The sequence below is a fragment of the Monodon monoceros genome, unplaced genomic scaffold (genome assembly GCF_005190385.1).
Source record: "Monodon monoceros isolate NGI ecotype Baffin Bay Population unplaced genomic scaffold, NGI_Narwhal_1 Super_Scaffold_20, whole genome shotgun sequence".
In the NCBI taxonomy this organism is placed as follows: Eukaryota; Metazoa; Chordata; class Mammalia; order Artiodactyla; family Monodontidae; genus Monodon; species Monodon monoceros.
Window position 1 is genome coordinate 132,383,919 of NW_021703777.1, and position 13,843 is coordinate 132,397,761.

Sequence of the window (13,843 nt, forward strand, 5' to 3'; positions counted from 1 at the left end):
ATCAGCTTTTTCGTCCTCCACCTTTAATCATGAGCAGACAGCCAAGTATTACTGTCACCCAAGGAAACACCCAAGGAAACGCCTCTAACACAAAACATGTCATTTACATACATATACGTTTATATATTCATATTTTTCACAGAGGTAAGAGAAGCTATATCCATAAAACAGGAACAGAATACAATTTAATAAAGAACATTAAAAAAATAAAGAGTTCTTAGAAATTAAAAACACAATAGCTGAAATGAAAAAAGAGGCATGGAGAATAAAATTGAGGCAAGTCTTCCAGGAACCAGAGTAAAAAAGATATAGGAGAGAAGCGGGGGGCTTCCCTGGCAGTCCAGCGGTTAAGAATCTGCCTTCCAATGCCAGGGACACAGGCTCAATCCCCGGCCGGGGAACTAAGATCCCACGCGCCGCGGGGCGACTAAGCCCGCGCTGCAACTACTGAGCCCACGCCCCACAAGGAGAGAGCCCACACTCAGCAACTACTGAGCCCGTGTGCCACAACTAGAGAGAAGCCCACACGGCACAACGAAGAGCCCGTGCACCACAGTGAAAGATCCCGCGTGCCTCAACTAAGACCTGACGCAGCCAAAAATAAATACATTAAAAAGCAAAAAAAAGACTGCTCTTCAAATGCAGGGGCTGTCGGTTCAATTCCTGGTCAGGGAACTAGGATCCCACATGCCTCGGGGCAAAAAAAACCCAAAAAGTCACAGGGAGAGAAACAGGAACACTATTAGAGGACCAGTCCAGGAGGACCGATATCTGAATAACAGGAGTTCCAGAGACGGGGGCGGGGGAGGTTGGAAGGAAATGAAAGAATTGCAGAAATTTTCCTAGAGCTGAAGGATGTGAGCTGCCCATTTGAAAGGGTCTACCAAGTGTTCAGTATAAACAAATAAAGAATGAGACCTACACTGAGGCACACCATTGTGAAATATCACAATCAGGGAACAAAAAGAAGATTCCATAAGATTCCTGAAAGAAAATACAGGTCACATACAAAGAATCAGGACTCAGACTGCAGTCTTCTCAACGGTCACATTGGAAGGAAGATGACAATGGAGACGTTTCTTCAAAATTATGAAGGAAAATTATTTCCAACCGAGAATTCTTCACCCAAACCATCTTATGAAAGTAACATAAAGATATTTTCTCAGACATAAAAGACCTCAAAATGTTTACCTTCCATGCATCTTTTCTCAAGAAGCAACTGGAGAGAGTATTCCGCCACAAAAGTAAATGTTTAGTAAAGACGATAACTTAGGGTACAGAATATAGAAGATCCAATATGGGAGAGAGACGACAGTAACCTTTCGGAGGACTGGATTGTGAAGAGAAGTTCCAGGATGCCAGCTGTGCCCTGGATTTAAAGGGCAACTAGTTCAGTCGTAGTGACGTGACTCCTGAAACTGTCATCACCAAGACAACCACTGACATTGTTCCTAAGGACAGGATGCCCAGATAGGCCTGCTCCAGATTCTTATTTGTATCTGGCTTGTCTTGATGTACCTACTCACTCCACCTTGCCTTACTTCCTGGATCAGCTAAGACCACTCATTTTCACCTCCCAGATGAGGTAAAGATTCTGCTTTACTCAACTGCTAAGTGTTGGAAGACCACAAAGGGCTCAGAATCCAAAAATAAAGAACAGCACTCTTCCCGTGTGACCATATACTTGCTGAACAAGCCTGCAATACCCAGCCCATACTAGAGCAATGACAGGTGCCTGACCAAGATGGCGTCCTATCAACTCATTACGCTGCTTAATGATCACCTGAGTAGAAACTCCTCAAGCTCAGTGAACCTGCCGCCTGACTAGTCAGCTTGTTTCCTGGAAGCTTTCGTCTAACTATGGTAATGCTGCCCCTTCCTCACTCGGTTAGCTTAGCACACTATTCATTTTCTCAAAGTAAACGGTACATCCACAGACAGTAAAACTGTAAAGAAAAGTAAAAGAACGGAAACACATTAAGTCAGGATAATGGCACCTCTGGGAACAGGGATGGGGACAGGAGGTGGGGCACACTTAGTATTCTAAAATACTAATAATTGCTAGTATTACTAATACGAAAATACTAAGTACTAATAACCTAAAATACTAGTAATTTCTACTTTTTAACCTGAGCAATAGGTAACATGTCCTCTTTTTGTTACCCTTAAGTTGAAACAGACATATTTTATACACTCTTGTTTTGTATAACACATTGCACAAAATTTTTAAATAAACTACAAAACATAGATACAGTGACTTTTAAAAAAGCCAGTACACACTGAATATTAACCTTGAATTTCCTACTCTGTATAAGGCAAAGGATGAGTCCAACTTGCTAACATTAGAAAAAAAATTCTTTTTCACAAATGGGGTACACTGACAGTTGAATCTTCATTCATGCTCCTTGATCAGCTTTATAATCACAGCCCACAGCCAGTACCACCCAGCTAAACAACAGCTATTAAAGAGAAGCATGGGACAGGTAAAAACTGACGAGGTCTCCACTCATCAGAAACTCAGGAGGCAACATCATGAGCAGCATTTAAACTAGTACTGACCCAAGCAATGAATATTTACATACAGTGCAAGGGACTTATAACTTCTTTCATTCTTCTAAAATCTAATAGTATTTTTAATAGTAACATTAATCTCAGGTTATCTTCTACCGTGAACTCCCCCACCCACACCCAACCAGTAGGAAATAGATTTTCTAAACTGTGAAATACCTGAGGACTAGAATTCTGTACAGGCCAATCCCTCTATCTATACTCTCTTCCCCACCAACTAGGATTGTGGACCCATTCCTTAGTTGGGTTTTGTCTTGTTTCAATATTTCTATGGTTCCTTGCCTTTAACCATAAAAAAAAGCAAAAATCTTTATTAAAAATGTTCAACTCTTCTCTCTTTTAAATGAACTCCAGATCTTTGCTTCTTATTCCTGTACACACCTCTGAAAAAAATAGTCTAACTCCTTGACGCCTTATCTGCATATACCTTGTATTCTAGATTCTACCACCTCATTGATACTACTCTCTCAAAATGTCAGTAAGGACCAAACTCTATTTCAGTTTTCATCCTCCTTTACCTTTTTCTGCAGACTCTTATACACTGACCAGCTCCTCATTTCTTTAAAATTAATTAATTAATTTATTTATTTTGGGCTGTGTTGGGTCTTCGTTGCTGTGCGCGGGCTTTTTCTAGTCGCGGCGAACGGGGGCTACTCTTTGTTGCGGTGCGTGGGCTTCTCACTGCAGTGGCTTCTCTTGTTGCGGTCTCTTGTTGCGGAGCACGGGCTCTAGGTGTGTGGGCTTCAGTAGTTGTAGCATGCAGGCTCTGTAGTTGTGGCTCGCGGGCTCTAGAGCGCAGGCTCAGTAGTTGAGGCGCACGGGCTTAGTTGCTCCGCGGCATGTGGAATCTTCCTGGACCAGGGCTCGAACCCATGTCCCCTGCATTGGCAGGCGGATTCTTAACCACTGCACCACCAGGGAAGGTCCAACCAGCACCGCATTTTAAAAATTCTTTCTTTCATCGTTTTTGTTCTCTTTCTACCACGCTGCTTTTAAGCATCTCCTCTTGACTCTTCTTCCATTCCCAGTGACTCAAATGTAGCCACATTACCAAGGTTCTGTCCTCAGCACCTCCTTTCTCTTTACTCTGTACTACCTTCCCAGGCAAGCCCACCCGTTCTTACGGTTTCAAATAGCACGTCTGTACTAACAATTACTAAATATCTATCTTCTACCCTGGCCCATCTCCTGAACTCCAGAACCAAATTTTAAATTACCAGCTTAACATCATTATAGGAACGTTCAGCCAATACTTCAAACTTAACATGTCTAAATGGAACAAATTATCAACATCTCTCCCTGTTCCCCCACCCTGTGTTCTTCTCTAAACCTCAGTTTCTTCATATTTAAGAAAGAGGTTACAATAATAACTCATACCTCACGAAGTCCCTTGAAAATTAAATGCCACAAAGTACTCAGCACAGCGTCTAGCACAAAGTAAGTACTCAACTAGTGATATCCATCATTACACTGTAACCATAGTAGAAGTATTTAAACCTACTACTTGCTCTCAACTTTGGAGGGCATCTTTTCACATTACAATCAGAATTTTTTGTATTACTTCTTTATACAAAAAGTTTTCATGAATACCCTTTTGTCTTAAAGGAAAGCTGAACATACTAAACAACGGTTTTTAACATTCTGTGAAATATAACCCTCAACCTACCTGTTAAGGGTTGATCTGTGTCTCCTCAAAGATGCTGAAATCCGAACCCCCAAATACTGATTCACTGATTCAAGTCAGTGAATCTGAGACGATCTGAAAATAGGGTCTTTGCAGATGATCCAGTTAAGATGGGATCGTAGGATGAGCCCTAATCCAACATGACTGCGTCTTTATAACAAGGGGAAATTTGGACACAGAGAGATACGTACAGAGGGGAGACAATGTCACAGGGAGAACATCATATACAAACCAAGGAACACCTGGAGCTACCAAAAGCTAGGAGAGAGGCATGGAAGAGTCTCTCTCACAGCCCTCAAAAAGAACCAACTCTGCCAAACCTTGTTTTCAAACTTCTAGCCTCCAGAACCGCGAGACAGCAAATATCTACTGTCCCCAGAAGTGAAAGTGTCCGTGATTTTTGCTGAAATTACCTCCCATTGTCTGTCCACCTCCTTTTCATCCACTCAGCACACAGTTCCAGGGAGTCTTCTAACAATCCCCTAATCTGAATCAATTTTTCCATACCAAGTACTTCCATGACAAGTCGTTTACCTATTATTACCACTCTGCATTACCCTGTATTATCATTACCTGTTTACAGATCCAACTCCTTGACAAGATAAGAAGATGATGGAGAGCAAGAGTCCATTTTTATATCAAATCCATTTTTATATCCAGTCAACTTCTATATCCTCCTCAACAATACGTACCTCATATAAACTAAACTGGCATTTAAGTATTTGTAGCTTGGTTCAAAGAAAGATAAAGCTCGATAAATTTTAATATTAACAGTTACTCATAAATTCAACACCTGCTAATCTATGATGGCGAGTAACTTCACGAGCTTTTTTCTGCCAAACGATAGGGGCCAGTGGCCACTGCACAGAGATACGCAGGTAATTACTGCTTTGCACTGTAGGCCAGAGTTAGCTATTTTTACTGGGGAAGAAGGGTGGAAAAGAAAAGAAGGGGGGGGGGGGGGGGGGTCTTTGTTTTACAATAATATACTAAAAACTTACATCCACCAGGTTATTTTATTTAGGGTCACCACACTTGCCCAAGTCACCAAAATATGCAATGATTAAAATGCATGAACGCTGCTTCAGCAGGCGTTGGCACAGCTTCCATAGCTCTCCATAAGCTAAGACTGTCAGAATTAGCAAATACAGACACAAGACACCCTTTTAAATGTGAATTTTGGATAAACAAATAATACGTCAAGAATGCCCCATGCAATATTTGGAACATACTTAAAGTAAAAAGTTAGGGCTTCCCCGGTGGCGCAGTGGTTGAGGGTCCGCCTGCCGATGCAGGGGACGCGGGTTCATGTTCCGGTCCGGGAAGATCCCACGTGCCGCGGAGCGGCTGGGCCCGTGAGCCATGGCCGCTGAGCCTGCGCGTCCGGAGCCTGTGCTCCGCAACGGGAGAGGCCGCAACAGCGAGAGGCCCTCGTACCGCAAAAATAAAAATAAAAATAACAGTGACAAAAAAGAGAATAAATGAAAAAATAATAAAATAACAGTAACCAAAAAAAAAAAAAACCTTAAAGTCTATATGGGTAATTTAAAAAGAAATACCATTTGCATAATATAAAACTCGCAGGATAGTCTATCTCAACTAGTAAGTCATTTATTTTCAATCAACTTCACCTATTTTTAATCAAAAATACTTAGGGGGCTTCCCTGGTGGCGCAGTGGTTGAGAGTCCGCCTGCCGATGCAGGGGACGTGGGTTCGTGCCCCGGTCCGGGAGGATCCCACATGCCGCGGAGCGGCTGGGCCCGTGAGCCATGGCCGCTGGGCCTGCGCGTCCGGAGCCTGTGCTCTGCAGGGGGAGAGGCCACAACGGTGAGAGGCCCGCGTACCGCAAAAAAAAAAAAAAAAAAAAAAAAAAATACTTAGGTATTTTTATGTAAATAAACTGCAGCCATTTTAAGTATACAGTTCTATGGATTTCCATAAATGTAGGATTTATGGAAATCCCTGTATGGACTTCCCTGTAACTACCAACACAATCAAGAAACAGAATACTTCTATCACCCAAGAAGGCTCCCTTGCATCCCCCGTACCAGTCAAACTCTCACAACTACCACCACCCACCACCTACTCCCCCATCCAACCACCCGCCCACATGGGCAACCGCCAATCCTTCTATCCCTATAAATTTTCCTTTTCTATAATTTCATATGTATGGAATCAACGGTTTGGGCTCTTCTGTATCTGAGTTCTTTAAATTAGCATAATGCTAAGATTTATACACGTCATTGCATATATCAGTAGATCATTTCTTTTTATTGCTGAGAATCCCACTGTATTGACAGACCTCTCTTCGTATGGCTGTAATGCTCCTATTAATGCCTTGCTATCCCCCTCCCTTCCTTTCCATTCCATATCTACTTACAAATCAAATTACCAGACCATATGGTAATAGTATATTTAGTTTTAAAATGACTGTCGAATTATTTTCCAAAGCAGGTATATTGTTTTACATCCCCACTAGCAATGTATGAGAGTTCCAGCTGCTCTACATCCTCTCCAAACACGCTATCGCTCTGGAATTTTCACCGCTCTATGATAAGCATGTAGTAGTATCTCCTTGTGTTTTCACTTCGTGTTTCCCTGATGGCTAATAATACTGGGCACTTTAAAGCGTGCTTGGGGCTTCCCTGGTGGTCCAGTGGTTAAGAATCCGCCTTCCAATGCAGGGGATGTGGGTTCGATCCCTGGTCAGGGAACTAAGAGCCCACATGCTGCCGGGCAACTAAGCCCACACGCCGCAACTACAGAGCCCACGCGCTCCGGAGACCGCGAGCAGCAACTAAGACCCAACGTAACCAAAGGTAAAATAAATATTTTAAAAATAAAATAAAGTGTGCTTATTGGCCATTCATATAATTATCTGTTCAAATCTTTTCCCCAGTTTAATGTATTATCTCCAACTTATTATTATATAAGTCCTTTTATAAGTCCTTCTATAAAAGGACTTATATTCCCTAAACACTTGGCAGAGCTCTGTAATTTTCTTTGCAGGAAAGATCTTGACTAGAAATTCAACTTATTTAAAAGATAGAGGGCTAGGACTTCCCTGGTAGTCCAGTGGTTAAGACTCCATGCTCCCAATGCAGGAGGCACGGGTTTGATCACTGGTCAGGGAACTAACATCCTGCATGCTGCACTGGCATGGCCACCAAAAACAAAACAAAACAAAAGAAAAAAAGAAAAAGAAAAGGATAGAGGGCTATTCAGGCTTGCTTTTCCTTTTGGAATGACTTTCGAGGAATTGCACCATATCATCTAAGTTGGCAACTTACTGGCATAAAGTTGTTCATAATATTTAGTATCTATAGTAATGTATCTTTCATTCCTAGTATTAGTAAATTTTGCCTTCTGTTTTTTTTCTTGTGCAGTCTACTTAGAGATTTATTAATTTTATTGATCTTTTCAAAGGATGAGCTTCTGGTTTAATTCCTCTATTGTTTGCCCACTTTCTACTTCATTGATTTATTTTTATTTTTCTCTTCTTTCTACTTACTTTGGGTTTGATTTTATCTTCATATTCTAGCTTGCTGAGGTGAAACCTTAAGATTGATTTTCCTTTTCTAATATAAATATTTGAAGCTACAAATTTCCCTCTAAGCACTGCTTTAGCTGCGTTCCTCAAATTTGATATACTGCGTTTTCATTTTCATTCAGTTTGAATATTTTCTAATTTCTCTTGTGATTTATTCTTTAATCCACGGGTTATATAAAAGTGGGCTGTTTAATACGCAAATATTCACAAATTTTGCAAGCAGGGACTTCCCTGGTGGTCCAGTGGTTAAGACTCTGCGCTTCCACTACAAGGGGCCAAGGTTTGATTGCTGGTCAGGGAACTGAGATCCCGCATGCTGCATGGTACGGCCAGAAAAAAAAAAAAAAACAAACACTGCAAGCAAATTTTTGTTAATTTCTAATATAATCCTGCTTTGGTCACACAACTTTCTCTATATGATTTCAATCCTTTAAAAGTTTGTTAAATTACTGAGACGTGCAGCCCAGCATATGATCTTGGCTTACTGTCCAAGTGCACTTGAAATGAATACATGCCGTTAGGCACAGTGTTCCATAAATGTCCATTAGGTGAAGCTAGTTGATAATGTTATTCAAGTTTTTGATATCCTCATTGATCTTCTAATTGATCTATCAATTACTGAAAGAGGAATGCTGCAAACTCTAATACTGTGGATTTATCTGTTTCTTCTTCCAGTTCTGTCAGTTTATGCTTTATGTATTTTGAAGCTCTAATCTTGAGTGCATACATATTTAGGGTTAAGTCTTCTTGAGAAGATGGTCCTTCTATAATTTATGAAATGTCTACCTTTATCCCTGGTAACAGTCTTGTCCTAAAACCACTTCAAACTTTTTTATGATTAATATTTGCATGGTATTATCTATATCTATACTTTCACTTTTAAACTGTGGTTATACTTAAAATGAATTTCTTGTATGAAACATAAATAGGTTTGGCTTTTTTTTTTAAACCCAATCTGCATTTTAAACAACATCTCCTTTTTTTTTTTTTAATATCTGCCTTTTAATTGGACTGTTTGGAATATTTATATTTAATATTATCACTAAAACAGGGTTTAAATCTACCTAACTGCTCTTTGTTATTTGTTTCATTTATTACTTGTTCCTTTTACTCTGTCTTCTTTTGAATTGAGTATTTTTTAGTAACCATTTTAATTCCATTTAATTTATAGATATTAATGGCTTACTATCAATACTTCTTTGCTTTGTTTTTTAGTGGTACTCTAGAACTTAAAATATGTTTCTTAACGTACCACAGTTTATATTAAAAGAATGTTACTTTATGTTTTGCTTTCTGTTTTTTTTTTGCGGTACGCGGGCCTCTCACTGCTGGGGCCTCTCACTGCTGTGGCCTCTCCCGTTGCGGAGCACAGGCTCCGGGTGCGCAGGCTCAGCGGCCATGGCTCACAGGCCTAGCCGCTCCGCCGGCATGTAGGATCTTCCCGGACCGGGGCACGAACCCGTGTCCCCTGCATTGGCAGGCGGACTCCCAACCACTGCGCCACCAGGGAAGCCCGTTTTAGGTTTAATGTAAAAAGCTTACAGCAGTATCCTGTCATGTCCTGCCTCCCATCCTTTGTTCTACTGCTGTCATACATTTACTTCTTTTACTTCTTCACATTGTAAACCCCACAATTCACTGTTATTATTTTTGTCTTAAACAATTATCTTTTCAAAAAATTTAAAACTGATTTTAAAAAGTATTTTATTCTCATCCACACATTAACCATTTCTCCAGCACTTTTCAATGCTTTATGTATACATACGTTTTAATTTGGTATCATTTACCTTCTGCCTAAAGAACTTCTTTGAACATTTCTCACAACACACGTCTGCTGGTGATAAATTCAGCTTTGGGTCTGAGAAAAGCTTCACTTTGAAGGATATTTTCACTGGATGTATAATTGTAGGTTGACAAGTTTTATTTCTTCAGCAATTTAAGGAAGTCATTATCTTCTGACTTGCATAGTTTTAATAAAGATGTCTGTAGTCATTATCTTTGTTCTTCTGTATGTAATGAGTTTTTTCCTCTGGAAGCTTTTTTCTTCCCCTCCCCCCATATTTCTCACTGCCTCTTTGATCAGGTCTTTATTCAAAATTAGGTGTCCAAAATGATTTGACCGTTACAGATCAAACAAATTTAAGTTTATGCAGCAGCCTTCTTTTCTTCTGTGGTGGGCTCCTTTTCTGCAGGCTCCTTTTCAACTGCTGGTTTCTTGGTCACTGCAGCCTTTTTTCCCACCAAAGGCTTCTTCTGCTTCTTAATGCCAACAGCTTTCTTTCCTTTCTTCCCCACCACAGGCGTCTTGCCTGGAAGCCCCTTCTCATCTGATTTGGCTTCTAGTGCTGCTGCTGCCCTATCCATCCGGATTTTGTGGTTCTTGGCCTGGAGAAGAATGGCGTTCCGGCGCATGGTCTTTGCATACGGGTTGAGCTTCAGTGACTCTCAGGTTTTTCAGGGGACTCTTCTTCGGGACTCTGTGATGAATCTTCTCACGTGGTGCTCGGAGGGCTCTTTGGATCTCTGGGCTTTTCAAGATTCTGCTAAGGTCTGTACTGAGCATCTTGTGCATGGGGAGGTTGTAGCTACTTTTTTTTTTTTTTTTTTTTGCGGTACGCGGGCCTCTCACTGTCGTGGCCTCTCCCGTCGCGGAGCACAGGCTCCAGACGCGCAGGCTCAGCGGCCATGGCTCACGGGCCCAGCTGCTCCACGGTATGTGGGATCTTCCCAGACCGGGGCACGAACCCACGTCCCCTGCATCGTCAGGCGGACTCTCAACCACTGCGCCACCAGGGAAGCCCTGTAGCTACTCTTGAGGGGAGCAGCTTTACGCCAAGTGCCATACAGCTCATCTGACTTGCGGAAAGCACTTTCAGTCCAAACGCAGGAACGTAGCACATGCCCACCAGGAGCAAGTTTCAAAAGGTTCGGTTTGCTCACATTAGGCAGAGTAATTCCAGGGATGTTTCTGAAGGCCTTGATGATGCGCTCATTACAGACGACGCAAGGTCTCCTGCACTGGATACGGTGACCGTTTCTCATTTTGCTTTTGCCAGCTCTCATTCTCCGAGAGGCGTAGACCTTTCTGATACCATTCCAAGCCTTAAGCTTCTTCAGAAGCAAAACAGCCTGCTTGGTCTTCTTGAAGCCTTCAACTTTGTCTTCAGCCACCAAAGGAAATTCAGGAACTTCCTCAACACGATGACCTTTAGACACAACCAGCGCTGGTTAACGCTGAGGCAGCCAGTGCAGAGCAGATGGCGTATCGCTTCTGCATTATGTTCACTCTGCGGTGCCAACGTCGCCAGGTCTCGGCGGGCACAAACACGTGGCCCCCGCGACACATATTTTCAAAAGCACCCTGGCCAGAGTGGTGAGTCCCGCCACTTCGAACTCTGGGAATTCGAGCCACAGCTCTGCCAGTATCCCAAGATTCAGCACTGGTTCGATGACCTGCTAATTCACTGACAGCACAGGGCGGTGCTGTTTTTGCACAAGTTGGTGCAAAGTTCACAGTATCTGGTCAAATCAGAGCTTGAACACAGCAGGCAAAGTGACATTTATGCCAGATGGCTCCCCGTTTTCGGAGTACACGGATATCAGTGGGTGAGCACACACCACGGCGGGGAGGGGAGGAGGCCACGCTCCTCTCAACCCAGCGGCTCCCAAAGGAAAAGCTCTCTGGAAGCTTTTAAGATTTTCTTTCTGAAATTGGCTCTCAGCAGTTTCATTATGATGTACCTAATAACGTACCAGTGTATTTGATACAGATGTACCAGTCTATTTGCTCTCTGCTTTATCCTGTTTAGGGTTTAAGTTTCTCAGATCTATGGGTTTATATTTTTCATCAACCTTGGAAATTTTTATAGCCATTATTTCTTCACATGTTTTTTCTGTTCTCTCATTCTGGTACTCCAATTACATTATGTTAGACAACTTGATATTGTCCCACAGGTAACCCAGTCATTGTTCTTTTTTTTTTTCTTTTTTCAGTTTTTCTCTCTGCGCTTCATAAAGTAGTTTCTATTGCCCTCTTCAAATTCACTGGTCTTTTCTCACACAGTACCAAAGTTATTTTTAATCTGATACAGTGAATTTTTCTTTTCATATAGTATATATTTCATTTCTAGAAGTTTCATTTGGCTCTTCTATGCCATTTACACCTCTCCTCTGAGATTCATGTTTTCTTTACATTTCTTGAGCGTATTTATAATAGCTGTTTTGAAATCTTATCTGCTAATTTCATCATATCTACCATTTGTATTTGTTTTCATTGACAATTTTTTCTCCAAGTTGTATTATTCCTGCTTCCTTGCATTCAACATGATTGGGTATTTCATATGTAGAATTTACATTGTTGGGTATACTTTACATTGTTCTATTTTAATAACGTTTACTATGACAGACAGCTACATTACTTACGGATCAACTTTCAAGGCCTGTTTTTAACCCCTTTTAGGGCAAGTCTGGACTCCCCTTTACTCTAGGGCTAGTTCAGCTCTACTGTAAGGCATGACTCTTCCAGAGTCTCCAATGAATGCCCTGGGCAGTTAACAAGGACCCTCCACTCCAGCTGACTGGAACTCTAGGATCTCCCAGCCCTGAGTGAATTCTGCAGGTTTTTTCAGTAAATTACTGAGTTTACACCATTCTGACCATTCTTTGCCTGGCTTCACAGAGTTTCATACTACACCTGGGGGCTCATTCAGCTGAAGACTAGGGGAACCCAAGGCTGAGTTCCGACATTCTTCCTCTGGGCAGCTTCTTCCTTTCAGATACTCTGCCCCTCAAATTAGCTGCATTAGCCTCTCCAAATTCCAAATTTTGTTTCCTCAACTCAGCGATACCGTCACACCCTGCTTGGATTCCTCCTTCCCACGCTGTGGTCCAGAAAGTGGCTCCAAGCAGTAAGTCAGCGCAACCACTTCTCTCTTCTCAGGAGGCACAGCCTTGCACTGCCTGTCGTCCAACTGTCTCAGTCCATTCGTGCTACGATAACAAAAGGCCGGACTAGGCGGCTGAGCAACCGCAGAAATTTCTCGCTCACGGTCTGGAAGCTGGGAGTCCGAGATCAGGGCAGCAGCGTGACCAGGTGGGGGCCTTCTTCCAGGTCGTAGACTTCTTGGTGTACCCTCACGTGACAGAAGGGGCAAAAGATCCCTCTGGAGCCTTTTATAAAAGCTCTAACCCCATCCATAAGGGTTCCCCCCCCCATGACCTAATCACCCCCCTAAAGCCCTACTTCCGAATACCTTCCTAATAATCACCTTCCTTGGAAGTCTGGATTCGACCTAGGAATTTCGTGGGGGTCACAAACATTCAGACCGTAGCCGCATGTCTCAGAACCGTGCTTTCATATGTTTTGTTCACTTTCCTAGTTGTTTACGGCGGGAGTATAAATCTGGTCTCAGTTATTCCATCACAGTGTGAAGCGGAAGAACTCCCAATCTTGTTTGTCTGGAAGCAGACGCCCTCTAAAACTTGCACTCATTGTGTTTTTTAAAATATACTTAAATCCTTTTTTATTTTTTCTGCATTAATTCCCCATTTCTACGAGACCTACCTGCTATATATTTCCTTTGCAAAAACTGCTCTGGCTCCTCCTTTATGTTTGCTCTTCCGTATAATCTTTAGGTCCATATGACCAACTTCCCCCAAACTTGCCCTAGCATCTGATAGAGATGGAATTAAATATAGAGATTAATTGGAGGAAACTGACATCCTGCCTAATACTGACCCTTCTCGCTTCTCTTACCCAAATACGAAGTATATCTCTCTGTTTACTGAAGTCTACTTAAGTATCATTAATTAGTTTTCTTCAAACAAGTCCCATGTATCTTTTACATTTATTCCTCAACATTTTTTTGTTTATTTTCTGAAAGGGATCTTATTTTCCATGATCTCTTCTAATTACAGTCCTTACAAAAGAAAGCTAGATATTTTAATGTTAATTTTGTACCCACCCAACTACTAGGCACTCTTATTAGTTCTAGTGTGTTTTCGTGGATTCCCTTTGGTTTTCCCAGGTGGCAAATCATAT

The 13,843-nt window shown here is 41.8% G+C and overlaps 1 protein-coding gene and 1 pseudogene across 4 annotated transcripts in view; both read right to left on the reverse strand.

Annotated features, from left to right (window-relative positions):
* Positions 1–13,843, reverse strand: part of ELF2 (E74 like ETS transcription factor 2) — a 96,587-nt gene that overhangs the window by 54,442 nt on the left and 28,302 nt on the right. The gene's annotated exons all lie outside the window — the stretch shown is intronic.
* LOC114903022 lies at positions 9,124–13,443 on the reverse strand (annotated as a pseudogene).